We start from the raw sequence: 18,128 nt of genomic DNA, 5'->3' as shown, positions 1-18,128 counted from the left end.
CTGGTGATAACAGGCTAAATTATGACGACGCCGGGGCGTTTGCCTAGGGGAAGTGGCAGATAGTTAGATATACAGACTCTGTCAAGAAGAAAGGCACGAAATAAAACAAACAAGGTCAGAGGTTCTCAAAGTGAGGGGCAAGGACCTCAAGAGGTCCATAGGAATGCAAGTGCTAAGGTAAATATTAAATATGTATGTATATTTCATGATTTAATTTTAATCTATTGTGCATTTTTTAACAATGGTTATAATGATACACACAAAAGTAATTTTAGATTGTTTTAATCGCCTGTCTCTGGAATGCAACACAAACACATTGTTCTCCAAGGAGATGGAGACATTAGAAACATAAGAAACATATTCTTTTGAGGTATATATAAAACAACAAGAAATACAATGATGGCAAAATTGACAGTAACTTCCCATTTACTCTAGCCTGGCTCCGCCCGCCTACCTACTTCCGGACAAATTGAATTTTCCCTTCAGTCTGGGGACAGGGCGTATTAGTGGGATTCTGCTCAGGCAGATTTCTGCCTGTCCAATCAGCCAACAAAACGAGTGGCTGAGAACGATGACGTCGAAGTCGCACTCCAGTTTCAGTTGAATGCTGCGTTCCTTTATACTCGGAAGAAGGAGATTTCCGACTTGGTAGTTCCGAGTTCCGACCTGTCTGTGTTCCTGTGCATCTGCTCGCGAAAGTATGGACGCCTAAAACCTTTCTCATCCAAATAACTAAACGTTAAGGTGCGAACACACTACACCCGTTACACGCTTACAGACGTGTAACCACTAGGGGATGGAAATGTGTAGTTTGGCCATCCCAACTGACAGCTACAATTAATATCAAACAGCATGAAATCACTGTGACATAAACCTGCTGTTTAGGGGTCAATGATATGGACGCAGAGGTCTATGGCTTGACTGGCTTCCTCCTTCACACAGACAACCAAGGCATCTAATGTGACGCTACTCATAAACTCCTGTGATGAATGCTACCATCAAAGACAGGTCAAACAGCCGACACATAAAGCAGATTATTGTGCTCACTTTACATATTCTGTAGGATTTCAGGGATGATTACAAGAGGCAATTATTCTGCAAATAACTGATTAGCAAGAGATTGGATACATGTGATGGTGCATTGCTGGCAGGACACAACATAGTTAGGGGTTTTTGTGAGGATAGATGAGACAATAACAGCAGAAGGCAGAGATAACCAACATTACAGATTAAAAGAATGGGCAGAGATCAGACAGGGCCCTGGACAATTAAAACGCTGACATCTTGCTTCATGTTCTGTATCCTCAATCAACATGGAGACAAATACGGGCTACATTCATGTCAGTTTGATAATAAATAAATACATATATGGGCAAACAAAAGAAGTGGAAAGAGGGCACGAGAAGAGATACATTCTTGTAAATATTTACTGCCCCTCAGAAATGCCCTCAAGACTCCTTGGTCATCAATAAAAATCACACATGATTATTTAATTCCACAATAATTAAGGAATCAACAACACCTTTGCTTCTCACCTCTGTACAAAGGTTTTATAAGCCAACTGATCCCAAAACTTCATTCATTCAAGCTGACCATTGACAGCATCTTTCCAAACCAAGTCATAGAGACAAATACAGTGTGGAGGCCATAACACAATTCTAGACACAACGTAGAAACACATTCTACCCTAAATAGACACTAGGGCCTACATGATGGCAGGCTACCAGACCAATGTGACTAATAACGCCTGAAGGGAGAATGTTGAAAAGGTACAGACTCTGTGAACATAGAACTGGAGGACAGGCTGTGATCCGACGCACAATGGTCTTATTTATAATTAAAATATCTTTGAATATTGTACTTATGGTTGGACAAAACCAGCAATTTGACGTTACATGGGGCATCTGGGAAATTGCAATGTATACTTTGAACACTGTTGTGTTATCTGATATTTCAACTAAGCAATAAGTAAATCAATCAGAAAAATAAAAACAGATTAATGCAAAAGTTTTTTTATATAGTGAATCGTGATTTCAACCTAAACAATGCACAGTGATCGGCCCTAAACATTTATAATCTTGAGTAGATATAGTTGGTTAGATTAAGGAGCAAAAACAACTTGGTTGAGTTAAGGGAAAATCATGGTCACTGTCAAAGGAAAAATCAGGAAAAATAGATACCAACACTCATCTCTATATAAACATACACAGTATCTATTATAACTACTTCTGACTTTGCTTCCAGGAAAACACAGACATAAGATGTCACAAGAGGCTAGAGGTTTCTTGTGAGGTCAACTTAAACCAACGCTGTCATTTGTTGTGAAGGGCATACTTCTTAATTTGTAAACATATATACTCAAACAGCTCTTACAGAAGAAATATATTTTTAAAAAGTATAACAATGTGTGGTTGTTGTGTGCTGAAGTCTTGCTACTGTCATTCCAATGCTCTATGTGTTGACATTACTGTGGGAACTAACTGTGTTTAACAGCAGTAAATCGGCTGGGAAGTTGAAAGGGGGAGATAGAGGAGACAGTGAGAGGGCACAAGAGACAAAGACACAGAGGAAGACAAAAATGTAAGAGAAGAAGGGTGGAGGGAGGGATATAGGGAGGGAGGGAGACAAAGAAGGACAATATATCCTCCAGCTGTTTCAGCACCATGGACAGCGCTGCAGCAGGATTCAGCTGCACAAGGCCAGACAAGCTTTATCCTCAGAGAAAAGCCAAAAAGCTTTTCCCAACATGCTCTGATCTCCCTCTCTAACTCTCATGCTGTACTACACAAAAATACACTTATCTCCCATTCATGTATTTTTCTTACCCCTTCCTTCTCTCTCTCTCTCTCTCTCTCTCTCTCTCTCTCTCTCTCTCTCTCTATCTCTCTCTCTCTCTCTCTCTCCCTCTTTTTCCCCAACGCACTCACACACACAAAAAATTGCCGCTCTCATAACTGCCGCTCACTTGACCGACTCTCTCCAGAACCTGTCACAGTTGTCTTATCGTCTGTGACTGCTCCTTTTGTGGGACAACGTCAGAAAATAGTTGACAATAATTGTGTGTGTGTGTGTGTGTGTGTGTGTGTGTGTGTGTGTGTGTGTGTGTGTGTGTGTGCGTCCTATTCAGCCTGGCAAGCTGTTATCTCTCTCTCTCCTTCTCCAAGTCACCACATATGGAGAAGAGGCAAGAGTACAGTAAGAGTATTAAAGGACCCCTACACATTTAACCCTTTGAAAGACTTATACTGTACACAGGACAGGTGTTAACTCTCACCCGACCAAAATAATTGACATACATGGACCAACTTGGCATTGGTCAATACATTTGACCTAACCAGTACATTCTAAGCACCATACAGGAGCAACATAGTTAATTTCAAGTAAAACAATCTATGATTTTCACAAATAATTTGCCATGTCTGACAAATTGAGTCACAACGGAACTCTATACAATACTTTGACAATATGGGCAAAACTGAACCAAAATAAAGATGTCCATGTTGCCTGCAGTACATGTTAAATCTGCAAATGTGAATGGTCTTGTAATGCGTTTTAAATAATGTGTTATACATATTCATTTAGGGAGATCATAATTATGTGACCCTTAATGTACATTATTAATGACACCAAAAGTTGTCAAAGGTATTTGGAGATATTGGCCCTTGACTCACTTAACTTGCATTTGATGCACTGGATTGCTAGACTGGAAATCCAGACCTGCCGCTAGGTGCTGGCAAATTACATTGCTTGCGCCTGTTGATCTGGACACTCTCTATTGAAGCTCATTTAAGAAATCCTGAGCTACCAATCAAATCGTTCTTTCTGATATCGTTCTTTCTGATATAACCGGATGACGAGAGTGCTGTGCATCATGCGCCGATGGCTGTGGATATGTTGTTCGAGTTTGAGACGGCTTTCCCCTCAACACTTAGCGATTTGGAAGACGACACTCAAATCTTTCATTAGCAAGTAAGAGGAATGATCTGTTTTGCTGGCCAACCACGGCAAACGTTTAATTTAATTTAACAGCTATACGAACAGGGCTTAATATGTCACCTTGTTCATTGCTCTGATTGGTCGTAGTGCTATTGATCGTGGCCAGACCCTCTATCGTTCTAGATATGGGTCTGGATTTCCAGGCTACTGGATCGCCAGTTGTTCAAACTAAATAAGGGTCTAATCTTGGTGCCTGCATGTACATATAGGTCTTCTGGGATAAAACATGGATGTATCAGATTTTAACACCTTGTCCACGTCCCACAGCCTCCCTGCCCTTGTCAGTTCGACTTTGTCCAAGCAGTCAATAAACCTATCAGTCAACTGAGCTGATCACGAAACCAGTGCCTTGGGTTGACAGAAAGTCACCAGTGCCTGATTGAGGAATTGATTGGCATTGATTAGTTAATGCTTCAAGTAAGTGTTTCATTAAGAGGCTTTCAAGCTCAGTTCACATGGAGGATTGGGGAGGAACACTGGAGCAGAAGCCTTTTGACTGCTGAAGTACACACTAATCTGTATTATCTGCTATAGATATATTAAGACTAGGGCTGTGTTAATCTAATTAATTACAGGCTCTGTGATTAATTAATCTAAATTAATCGCATACTTTTATGACACTTTTATACCTGTTTATAAACAGCTGTATAGCCTACTACAGTTTGTTTCTCTTTCTCGCTCTCTCTCGCTCTCTCTCTCTCTCTCTCTCTCTCTCTCTCTCTCTCCGTCTCTCGTAACTTCTGTCTCCTTCCCTCAGCCAGGTTTCTACATGAAATAAAATTAGGAACTAGCGCCAAATTTTCTCAAAAAAACAGGCAGACTAAATGACGACTTTCCATCTCCCACAACAGACAGCGCTGCACTGCCACAGATGCGCATAGCCTATGCCGATTCATTCACCATCGTCATACTCATAGGCAAAAATATTGACACACACACATACACACACACGAGGCGGGTGTCCGTTTATGCGGGAGACGAGACAGCTAGCAAACAAAATTGAGACACACAGAAGAAGATTGAGAGATACTGTTTTGAACCTACATAGTTGCACCCACTAAATCAATAATTCACAGACACTGTGGAGAATAAAGTAAGATGTCTTCCTACCTTATTTGCCCGAAGCATCCCATAAACCGCCCATAGAGCCCTCGGCCCCTTTCCCCTGCTTCTCTCTTTACTTTTCTCCCTTTTAGCCCTTGCGGGCCGTGTCTGCAAGCTACAGGTGCAGCTGCGCACCACTTTTGCACCGGGTCAAAGGGCATTATAGAAGTGCGATTAATCTGCGTTAATTTTTTTAATCGCGTTAATTTTTCTGTGTGAAAAAATATATTGGATTGACCTACCACTTCATCGAGCCCTCTCCCCGAGCTGTTTGAGAGTGTGAAATTAAGGTGAAACCGCACGCCACCCAAAGGAGAGCCACCACACATCACACAATGGAATTCGCTCTCACATGGTTTCAGGGAGGTTTGTGCTTGAGGGTATTGGAGTCATTAAGGATAGCAGCTCTTGCTTGAAACCTGGAATGGGGAATATAAATATTAACTTCATGGTTAAGGTACAGTATGTTTTTTATTTGGACAGTGCTGATCATAAACGCATTACTGTGTAACATAATTCTGCCTACTTTTTATAGTAACACATAGGGTTATCCCAGCCATACTATTACTTTGACATTTTTTTACGCTCAGCTGATCTGTTGTGTTTCACCTGGAGATGAATGGGAGTGCCTACAGAGGAGGCATTTCAGCTGCATTGTCCGACTTGGTTATCTCATCAGCAGTTGCCTGGCTAACACAGCTGTATCACACAACAACCCAAAACGCATTTTATGCATCAATGCGTATTTCGTGCTCCTTAAAAATCTAGGTGACCTACACTGCAGAAGTGTACCTGAATACATCATGTGTAGACACTGAGAGGATCGAATGAGTCAGGGTCAGATGGGATGGGTTTAACCAGGACTGTATCTAATTACTTCTGTTGTTGAGTAATACAGTAAGTGAAATGATGCAATTTATCTTTTAATTGGTATGTGTTATAGATTGTTACAGTAGCAAGCAACATACAAAAATGAAGGAATTGAAAATATAATGTTGTAAAAAGCAATACCAGCCCTAAGGGTACATTGTTATGTCGATTAGAAAATCAAAGTGGGAGAAAGCAAGACTGAGATGTTATAGCATTGTCCTTCAGAATGGCAAGGTTACAGTTAATGGAGCCAAAATGAATGCATCTTCCGACACATCCACCCCACCATGGCCATCTATTAGTAGGGGGGCCTAACAGGGAGAGAGGGAGGGACAGAACAACATTGAGTAACATAGAGAAAGGGAGAGATATACTGCCATATCATGGCCCTCTATCACCACACTGATGTAGAGAGGGAGATGGGGGAGGAGTGCAGTGACAGACAGAGAGGTAGAGACCCTGACACCATCATAACATGGTCATCCATTACTTCCTGAAATTAGACAGAAGGGTGGAGCAGAGAGAGAGAGAGAGAGAGAGATTGGTTTATACAACAAAGTAGAGCAAACTACAGTTGTAGTATTATCTATGTACAGTATAATGTGGAACACTCCAGATGACTAGTGTTACATGTAAGCTTGTACATTTAAGCTTGAACAGGAGAGATCTTGTGGATGGAGGGGTGAGTTGGATGTAGCGATAGACTGAAGGAGATGAGTGAGTGGAGGACAGGAGAGATGGAGATAGAGAGTTGGTGAATGTCTCTGTCTGTGGGGCACAGGCAGGGGAAGGGTGATGGGAAGTAGATAAGGATGAGAGGAAAAATCAATGGAGAGAGCACAACTGAGTGACAGGTAGAGAGAGAACATTAGAGAGGCGGAGAGAGAGAGACACAATACAAGTTTTCGTAATGAGTTCTTAACTCTTGAGGTCGTTCAGCATGCATGTCACTGTGCTCTCAACCAAATGCAGGTCACTGTGTAAATGTTCCCATACTCTGTATTTGAAGCAAGGACATCAGGCTCAGGTTATTATTTTGTCCGTATGCGGTGGCCGTGAGGGAGCAGTGTATTGTCATCTCATGTTATTTTTGTGAAAGCTATATGAAGTACTCATTAATCATGCATACCTTAATAGAGAAGCTGTTTGAAATCCGAAATGACAAAGACATGCTGTGTAGGAATATAATTGATACAATGTGCTAGAAATATGTGTTTTTTTGTTTTTTTGTTTTTACTTCATATCTAGATTAGGGCTGTCAAGCGATTAAAGAAATTAATCTAATTAATTACAGGCTCTGTGATTAATTAATCTAAATTAATCGCATACTTATGACACTTTTATACCTTTTTGTAAACAGCTGTATAGCCTACTACCGTTTGTTTCTCTCTCTCTCTCTGTCTCTCTCTCTCTCTCTCTCGCGCGCTCGCTCTCCGTCTCTCGTAACTTCTGTCTCCTCCCCTCAGCCAGCTTTATACATGAACTAGCGCCGAATTTTCTCAAAAAAACAAGCAGACAAAATTACGACTTTCCATCTCCCACAACAGACAGCGCTGCACTGCCACCATTTCGTAGCCTACTCATAGGCAAAAATATTGAGACACACACTCACACACACACACACACACACACACACACACACACACACACACACACACACACACACGGGGCGGGTGCTAGACAGCTAGCAAACAAAATTGGAGGAAGATTGAGAGATATGGCCTACTACTGTTTTGAACCTAGCCTACATTGTTGCACCCACTAAATAAATAATGCACGGACACTGCGGAGAATTAAGTAAGATGTCTTCCTACCTTCATGCATCCCATAAACCGTCCATAGAGCCCTCGAGTCGGCCCCTTTCCCTTGCTTCTCTCTTTACCTTTCTCCCTTTAACCCACGCGCCCGGCCCGGCGAGCTACAGGTGCAGCTCCGCACCACTTTTGCACCGGGTCAAAAGGCATCATAGAAGTGCGATTAATCTGCGTTAATTTTTTTAATCGCGTTAATTTTTCTGTGATTAATTAATCGAAATTAACGCGTTAATTTGACAGCCCTAATCTAGATTGTAATCTTATTTTACAAAAATACTGCTGTTGAATGGATTTATGTTGCCAGGAAGAAATCCAGCATAACTTTTTCTGCATAAACATAAGCAGGAGCATGTTCTAACCCTGCATTACATTCATGGATACCTGAACATATAGTATAATACCAGAGAATGTGGAGGGATACAACTCCAATACAACACAAAAACAAGTATACAGTTTGAGTCATGTCAGATTAATAAAAAATAAGAATAATCATCATCATGTTCTGTCTACTTTTAATTAAAGTCTGACATGTTACCACTAAATTACATTATAAAGTGCAGATACAGCTTGTATAATACATTGCAAACCATTTCTGTAAATTACTTTGGTTCACTGTAGATAAAACAAAGAGAATATGACATGGTATCATGGAGAGACAATAAAGAGAGAAAAAATAAGAAAAAATAAGAAAATTGAACACAGTAAGCATGTGGTGATTCCCTGATATAACTAATGTGTGCTTGGGTGTAAATAATAAGGGTCCCCTTTGATTTTATCTTGGGTGTTGGCGTAAAGCACTCAGCCCGATAACCTGTGCGGGTATGTGTGTGTGTGTGTGTGTCAGTAACAGGTATATATCTACTGTGTGAAAGACGATGTGCTGAGGCAAGGCTGAAAAAGCACTCACCCAGATAACAAGGTGTGCATAAAGATGTTCTGTCCAGAGTGTTTGTGTCCAGATTAGATACTCAGCTAGCAAACAAAACCCTGTGTGTGTGTGTGTGTGTGTGTGTGTGTGTGTGTGTGTGTGTGTGTGTGTGTGTGTGTGTGTGTGTGTGTGTGTGTGTGTGTGTGTGTGTGTGTGTGTGTGTGTGTGTGTGTGTGTGTGTGTGTGTGTGTGTGTGTGTGTGTGTGTTTGGGGTGGGGGGTCTTGGTATATGTGTTTCAGATTAGAAAACAACATGACAACGCGAGATAAAGAAAGAGTTTCAGAACTGATATGAGTACTCATTTAGAAGGTGGGTATATGAAACTCCACTAATGAAGTGTAGTAGTGACTTTAAGGAAGTGAGAGGGCAAATACCAAAATCCACAGTGTAACAGGCAAAAAGTTATAGCAGCATTTTAGCCAATTTATTTTTTAGTTAGCCTGCCCTGGATGCAACAATACAATATGCCTTAATGAGTAAAACACTTAAAGGCCAACTATAATTGCCTTTTAATCCAATGCCACACAGAATTCCAACTCCCTGGGAAGCAGTGTGGCTCGTTAGAAAAGATTTAAGATGCTTTTGAGGTGATGCAAATTAGCGGTACTGCCAAAAATGACGTTCTGATATCAATTAATTTATATATTTCTCATTCCCAAAGCCGCCCGTGTCTGCAGATAACTGTATTATTGTCTTTCCATGTTACCCATAAACTGTCATGGTGGAGCTACTACAGAGAGTAAAAACACACACAACATCATGCATTGGTATAATCATAATGGAAGCCACAGACACAGCGACAAGAGAAAATACACTTTTGTGTCTGCAACCAGAGGCTTTCTCAACTGATAATTGTGTGAGTGTGTGAGCGTCTGTGAGTCAATCTGCACATGCATGTGTGTGCCTGATTCAATCAGTCTCGTTAATTTGAAGCAGATGTGTTTCTTACCAAATTAGAAAATGATGATTCAGTGAAAACCTACCAGCACTCTGATGCCTTTCTCAAATCCATTAGTAGGACAAAAGAGCCAAAATAAATCCTTTCATTTATTGAAACATGACGGACCCAATCATTTTCTCTAGAGAATTTTTAAAAAGTGCATTTGAGCAATGCGAATGATGGATATGTGGAGAGATACAGTGGTGTGCACAGACTCTATAAGGGACATGGGCAAACATTTAAATAAAAAGGGCATCTCCCTGTGAAAGAAATTGGGGCTTGAACATGCATGTCCCTCTGATGTGACCTTAGGGCCAAAACAGAGGGTGGATGTGTCCCATCGTTCTGAGCGGCACCTAAAGCAAAGACGTAAAACAGAAAAAATGCATTAGTATGATGATAATGTTTGCCCCAGCAGCGCCCTGCTTCTTATTGAATCCTTGTAGATACCTGGAATTGGGGTCATTTTTTTTTTTATTATTGCTTTTGTTCCACATTTTCAACAGGGAAGGTGGCACAGTTGGACACAGTTCTTACCTTTCCTGACTACAAAATGCTGTTATACAACCTTCTCAGCACTTTGCCTCCGACTGTATTTTCAACGCTGTAGATGGTTCACTGAGTCAGAGTTGCTGTTAAACAGTTTTCAGGACTCTAAAATGATTGTGGCTTGGCTCCAGACTGCTCATTAAAGGCTTTTATAGTTATGATCACTGAAGCGAGCGCAGCAGAGCACTGCGGCAATGCCAGCGTCCTCAGCTCTCTCGGAGAGAATGAGATGGCAGCACAGCACAGCAAAGGTATGGCACAGCGCTACATTGAAAAATCGCATTACTGCACAGCTTGAAAGTAAATCACAGCGAGGTATGGCATAGGACATTGGTCTGCTTGACCCTAGAATAGGCCAAAAAGCACAGATCAGTGGGCCATTTGGCCCCTTACATGAAACAGCATTTACAGCTTGGCTTTGGTATAGCGTGGGATAGCCAGTCACTGCACTGCACATGTCAGATTAGCACAGCAAAGACAACATGAAAAATAAGGCAGGCTGTTCTAATTTGTTGGTCCTCTGTTTTTGCCACAATCTAAAGACATACAGGTCACACAAAAAAGAAACTGTCATTGGCCTGCTGGTGTAAATGTGAAGTGTGTACGAGTCATGTATGTGAGTTAGCCTATGACATAGTGGCACATCAAGACTGTTCAGGATGTGCCCTGCCTCTCGCCCAGTGCATGCTGGATGTCCATCCTCATCATGACCCTGAACAAGATGAGCAAACAAATGTTTGAATAATTAAAACCTATTTTAATAGTCATTGTCAAGGCCAAAAGGCAGCCAACAGTCAGCCACACTATCTGTGTAGCACTATGTGAGGCTGCACTTATGTTTGGCAATGCTTTGAGCTTAATGCTTTTTCTTTTTTCTTTTTTGAGCTTAATGCTTGTATTGGATTGCTGATAAGCTTTAAAGCTGATGTATAGCATAATCAATCTTGATTTAGCAGGATAAAATCTTAACTAGATACATTTTGTCTTGAGACTAACCAGCGGACATTGCCTAAATATATCATATTAATATTTAAAGTGAAGTGGATTTTTTTTTCTTTTTTCCGCGGTTCTTCTTTTTAATCCTTTTCTTTTATACCCAGCTCGGAGGGGTAGTTTTCAGTAACGACTTGAAGGCAAAACTGGTGTGTATATGCGAAAGAGAGAGGTAACAATGTATAAGGCAACAGGTGGTACGCTGGACTTGAGGTCTGGACGTGGTAGGTACTGTATGTGAAATGCCCCTGCTGCTGCTCGGAGCGCCCATCCCTGCTGTGCTCTGCTTGTGTTCCGTGCTGAGGCGTTCTGTTTCATGCCAAGCAGGCTAACTGCACTGTTATGCTTCGCTGGTGCAGAACGTCAGCTGCATCTGCTTCACTGCCCTGCTCTGCTTATGTGTGTATGTGTGTGTGTGTGTGTGTGTGTGTGTGTTTGTGTGTGTGTGTGGGAGAATGAATAAGCATGAGGCTAAAATCAGTGACCTCTGAGAGAGAGGCCGAAAGAAAGCCAAGTGGTGAAACATAGTTTTTTTTAAAACATAAGGAAAAAGAAAACTTAAAGTTTATCGGAGAAAAATTAAAACTTGTGAAGAAATGAGAAAAATAAAGAGGTAGCGTGAGAGAGAAGTTAGAAAACACTCCGATACAGTATACTGTGTTATTTCCTATGCCGTTACTCTTTTCTTTGAAGGGGAGACACTGGGCTCCTATTTTCCTGATGTGGCGCACATCCCTGTCTTCGGATGGTCATCCATCTGTTGCTGTTTAAATTCACGGCAACACAGATTTTCCCTTTGTTATATGCAGTATGTAGCACAAGTTTAGTTCCTCACCCTCCCTCTGGCTCTTCTTACTCTCACACACTGTCTTCTGATCCACTGCTGCCATGCTCTCGTGTCTCCTGTCTCTCACATGAGCTCCATGACATGCTGCTGTGTTCTTCCTGAGGGCCCTCCCCTTCCCTTCCTTCCTTCCTTCCTTTTTTTTTTTTTTTTTTTCACACCAGCACAAAGCAACTATCCAAGAAGAGACGGAGTAGGAATCCGTTGGGTAAGTCCCTTGCTTACAACCGCAAGTCCTTCCCTGCTAATGTATCGCATTTAAAGGGGAAGAAGAATGATAGGAACAGTAGGCGGTATGAATATAGAATATGATAAAACACCATGTGTAATTAAAAACATCAGTGCTAGGCGTCTTGCATTATTAATGTTGTTCCCAGAGTAGTTCGAGCAGTTGGTGCAGTCACCGCCATGCAAAGTTCTGTTGACTCCTGGCCCTGGATTTGTTTTTTTGGGCTTTCAAAGTGGCTATCTGAACCCTCTTGACAGTGTATTAATGGAGACCGGAGCAGGTTTATTCCCGACATTTTTTATAACAGCACTACAGCAACAGCAAGAGAAAGAGGGATGGAGTTAGAAAGATGGGGAAATGGGAACGCTCTGTGGAAGCTGCACTAATCGATACCTTCATGTCGACAAAACTGGGGTCTTTCCAGCCTTACTGCAGGCAGGTGTTTAGCCACTAGCTGGTGAACACAGAGGAACAATTTAGCAGCTAAAGAGCCCAATACACCCCTCAGGAAACCACATCCATGCCAGAAGAACAATGTCTATTGGACCGACATTTGGCTGCTGCCCGGAAACAAAACTTCAACTGAACTCTTATGCTACAGTGCGCAGCTTTACGTGCCAACCCCTAAGCAGACAAAGATTTCTATAAATATTAATACAATAAATATAAGGTAGGGCCAAGTTAGACTTAACCAGACCGATTTGGTGAAGTGGTTCAATTATGTAAATCACAAAACCCCTATAGCCTTGCATGTAGTTTTGTATCTGATGGTCGACTAATTAGTGTATGAGGAATTCTTAATAGTGAAGTAATCTAGTTCAAGTAATTGACCAGTCAGAATAACTTGCATTTGCATTGTGTGATTATGGATTTTGCCACTACAGCCTGAATTAGAACAATTTTGCTCTGCAGATTTTGTGTGTGAGTCTTATAATACAGCTGTTATTATTTAGAGGCAGCTGTAAAAAAACAAACATGTAATGTCTTTCTAACTGAGACTTGAAACACATTATGTCAACAGGCACTTAAACTCTCTTCAGAAAGGCCTCTTCACATTCACATGGTGTGCGCACACACGCACACACACACACACACACACAAACACATGCACGCACGCACACACACTTGCTTATTAATGCCTCTCGTTTAATCCCAGCCATCCTTCTGTCCATCTGCCCTGTCCTCCTGCTCCAGTGCATACTAAAGGAACATCGACGTGCTTACATACCAAATAAGCTACTTTTGCAAATAATAGTATGCATTAATATTATGTTTTTATCTAATTTTACACAGGCTGGAGTTTCAGAAAATTGCCATTACGTGCACATGCTCAATAGGGCAAAATGATATTGCAGTACATAGAGTGATATAGTAACACTGCTAAAACTCACAACCTCACTTCTTTGGTTTCTCCTGTTCACAAGAGATTGCATGTAAAAAAAGCTGCATGTTTTGAACGACACCAAGTCATGTATTATGTTTTTTTACCACGCTGGGATGAAGAGAGCACACATGGGTATTCACTGTCTGTCTATTGAAAACTAAAGGTAATTGCTGCCTCAAGGGGCAGAATACACTTTTGTATCAATTAAGGAAACTGTCCACCCTTAAATTGATCATTTATAGACAGTATGTAATATCCGATGAAGACTCCTATTTGCTTTAATACTTTGTGCTTCAGACATCCAGCCACGCACCCACTCCTCTGCAGTGCAGAAACAGTACTCTTAAAACTAACATCCCCACCGGAGCACAAACATACATGATGAATAGATAGGTTAATCATGTTAATCATAATATTATCTAATGAATTAAATACTGAATGGTTCTTAGCAATCCTTGTTGTTCTCCAGATTAATATAATAATAATGATTCTTAATTTCAGACCCAGGGGGATCCATATCACTACAAACAACAACAAACAGAGAAACAGAGTAAAAAATACAAAGCCTTCCACAATATTCAGTGTCTAGCATACAGACATGTTTGCCAATGGTTCCACAGTCGGGAGGAAAATCGAGTGAAGAACGATGAAAAGGATAAGGGAGTTCTGCAGATGTGTCTTTGTGTATGTGCACACTTGTTTGTGTGTCAGTGTCTCTGATACATTGTGTTTGTTTGTTTGTGTGTGTGTGTGTGTGTGTGTGTGTGTGTGTGTGTGTGTGTGTGCATGCATGTTCATGTGTGCATACGTGAACTTGTGCATCTGTGTGCGTACTGCTGGGTGCACACACAGTATGCGTTTGTGTGTGTTTGCTTATGAATGTGGACTCCTATAATAGGAGGTTGTTATCCTTGTTAGGACAACTAAATGAAAGAGGTGAACAATAAGCTGAAAACAAACAGGCAATATGCTAATTGGCAGTAACGCCCAGTAGCTGCAGCAAATCAGCTGCTGGCAAAACAAAAATGTAATCTAGGTTAATCAAAGTATAGTGAACTATTCCATCTCATATAGAGGGGAAAATACAGCATACATTTTATTTTGTATGGAATTGCTCTGCTTTAGATCCCTTTAATCTTTTTTTTAAATAAGGTGTCATGTTTCAATTTCATTTGATCCCTTCTCATAAATAAACCAGTGTTACTTCTGAAGACATGGATACACATTTCAATTCACAGCTGTAGGACAAAAAGCTTTTCATCATCAACACAGCAGCATGCAAAACAACATCAAAGCATAACAAACAGGCAAGTTTGGCTTTTGGGCCCAATATATCAAACATAGAAAGTGCTATAGGTAGTCATTGTACTCCCAATATTTTACAAAAATCTTAATTGAAACATGTATGTAAAAGAAAACAACAACCTAAGTTAGACTCTGCTTTACAACTATTTGAGTGTGCTTGCTACTTGAATTATATCCTTACAACGTCAGTGTTGCTCCTTACGCAACTGAGTTAATTCATTCAGATTCAAAAATGGGGCACACAATGTTTCTTCAGGGGATGGCGCAGCCAATACTTAACCTGCTGAAAGGGATGTCATTCTCCTTTACCTCTACCTTTACATAGCTTTTAACTCTATAATAATTCCGTCGCTGTGTTTGAAACCCTGTTGGTAGAACGAGGTGAACATGCCAGGAGGCTGGTCTCAGGTCAGATTCATAATTCCCCAGCTAATTGTTAAGGTTATGAAAGGTGTTTTGTCAGTGTGCAGTCTCTTTCCTGGGCTCGTTAGTCGCTTACTGTGCATATTCCTCAGCTCTAAAATGAGAGAGTGAAATAATCAAGGTACTGTATAGCCTCCTGTGCCATGTGACCTTCATGTTTTTACATCTATTTTTGAATAGCTCATGGAAATCTAAATAGCTTTAAGTGATGCTAATGTATGCTCATGCTTACCTTGCAGGGATGGCTTTATTTGTCTCTTCCCTCATCAACAATAACAGAGTATCCAAACCGCCCATCAGCTGTTTATACACTGAGCATGTGGCTGAGGTGAAATATGCAAATGTGGAACCCAGACACACCAGTGTGTGAATAGTCTGATGACAACCAGAGTTAGTGGGGGCTGACAACCCCTCTTAGCAGAGGAATATGCAACAGTGCCTTAAACCACACAGCATCCCAATTTGAATGGGGGATATAGAACTTTCCCTGACCCCAGACATAAATTATATAATTTATTTCATGTTATGAAAGGCTTTACCTTCCAGGTTTGAAGAAGTAATTCAGATGTCAAGACAGATTTAGTCCAATAAGTGAACTAGTTAGAATTTTGTTGGATAATATCATGAAAAGGACAAGTACTGTATACTGCTTTGGTTTACTAATTTTGCGTATTTTTTAGTACCAGCTGTATCCATACTGTTGTGAAAACTACCAATGGTTATTTCCCAAGATAGAATATGCTGTGCATAGCTTATTCCATTTTCCTTTGTTTCAGTAATGTATTACAGTTTAACTTGGCTTGTCTTTGGGTAGTCGGCACTAAATTAAATCTCCCCTAACAAGATAGAGGGCATTGTGGGACAGATCAACTTCTTATCCCAAACCAATGAAGTGAAGACAAGATCAAAGTAATGAATGTTAATTCAGTGTCCCGAGCCCTTCCATCTAACCCTACACTCTCATGCTCTCTTAGGGAACTGATTGGATCTTGAGAAATCTGTCATAAGGGTCGCTGAGACAATGTTTTGGCTAACTTAATATCAGCCTCGACCAAATGAAATGTACCAAGGGTCTTCAATTGGATTAACTGTGACTGTGAAACACAGTTAAAGGTGAAGTGAGCAAAATATTTATGTTAAAAGGTGAAGTAAGCGGTTTATTTATATAAGTGTACAATCGCTCTTTATTCATACAGTGATCACTTACATAATGTGCGCGTTTCATAAAGCCGATCTCTCAGTCAGCTGCTTTGCATGTAATCGGCAAATAAACTTATTGGAGTATCCCGAAATTTTTATCCAATCAGAAGAGAGAACACTACAAACCGACACTCGTCTCACTCATATATAGTATATACACTCCATGGTCTCACTGCCGGTGCACGCCAGAGCAACAGATGGGTGATTGTGTATGCGCCTACAATGGCGGAGCAGGTAAAAATCCTTCCCAATGTCTGTTTGTTTTTATGGTTTTTATCATGTTTTATCACACTTATGGATCTGAGATGATGCTAGATAACTTGCTGCTTTAAGACCGCAGTGCATTAATGTGGGTAGGGACGAGCGAGGGGACTGCTAACAGCAGTAACTGACAGGAAGTTAGCTAAAAGAACCATGCCGCTTACAGCACCTTTAATAAATGTGTTAAATTGCTCTATATTCATACAGTGATAACTTATAGTGTGTGCGTTTCATAACACAGGTCTCTCAGTGTCTGACTCGCTGCTTGAAGACCAAAGTGCATTACAGTTTTTTTTCGATTGCTAATCCACAGTGGGCACAACTGTAGCTCAATGTGCAAAACTCTAACTACAGTCTGCACTACCAACAGTCACTGGAGCTGAACAATTCACTTCACCTGCAAAATAGGCTCAGTGTAGCAAACACTATGAACCAGCCTCATAAAGAGATAACACACACTGTCACTCAGAACACACTCAGAGTATAAACACTAGCATCAAACCACAATACACAAATGACAAACTTTTAATCTTTACAGTTTAAATCATTTGAGTTACTTCACACAAATGAGGTAACATTTTCTTTGAGGAAAGAGTGAAATTCTTTTACATGACATTTTTTATTTGGTACCATACCAGTTTAAGGTAAACAAAAATAAATGGAAATCAGAAGTTTGCTTCAAAAGATACATCTTTTTATTTTATATTTTATTCATAACATTTCCAATTGTATAGATAGATTGTATAGAGATTATATGGAATACAAGAAGCGAATATAATACATTTTTTTTTTACTATGGAAAAGGGGTAGGATTAAATAAGTGTATACTTCTTCCTGCTCATTTTCAGGCATATCACATCAATATGTGAAGTCATTTAAACATACATTTTGTTTATTGTATTTTTTTGTTTATTGTATTTTTATGCTTTCAATTTAGTTTTGTATTGTTTTTGATATGTCTGAAAAAAATAAAAAAATAGTATTTATATCTATACATATTCTATAATTGTAATACAGAAATCAATTCCTGTAATGTTGTCATTTACTGTAAGGATTCAACTCTCATCTGTTTGTTTGCTCGATAATTTGTATTACAGATGCAACTTTAGATCTTTGCAGATTGGGTTGCACTCTCAACCCTGCCTCTCTCAATTAGAGAACATGATTCACAACAGGGTCTATCAGTGTATAGCCCTTTCTGTATTTCATCAGAAAGTACAGCTCTATATCTTCTGGGTCTTTCTCCACACATCCACACTCTCACTGCCACTCTTCTCCCTCCAACAA

The sequence above is a fragment of the Ammodytes marinus genome (genome assembly GCF_949987685.1).
Source record: "Ammodytes marinus genome assembly, chromosome: 3".
Lineage (NCBI taxonomy): Eukaryota > Metazoa > Chordata > Actinopteri > Uranoscopiformes > Ammodytidae > Ammodytes > Ammodytes marinus.
The sequence above is the reverse complement of the archived record's forward strand: the minus strand, read 5'-3'. Positions refer to the sequence as shown.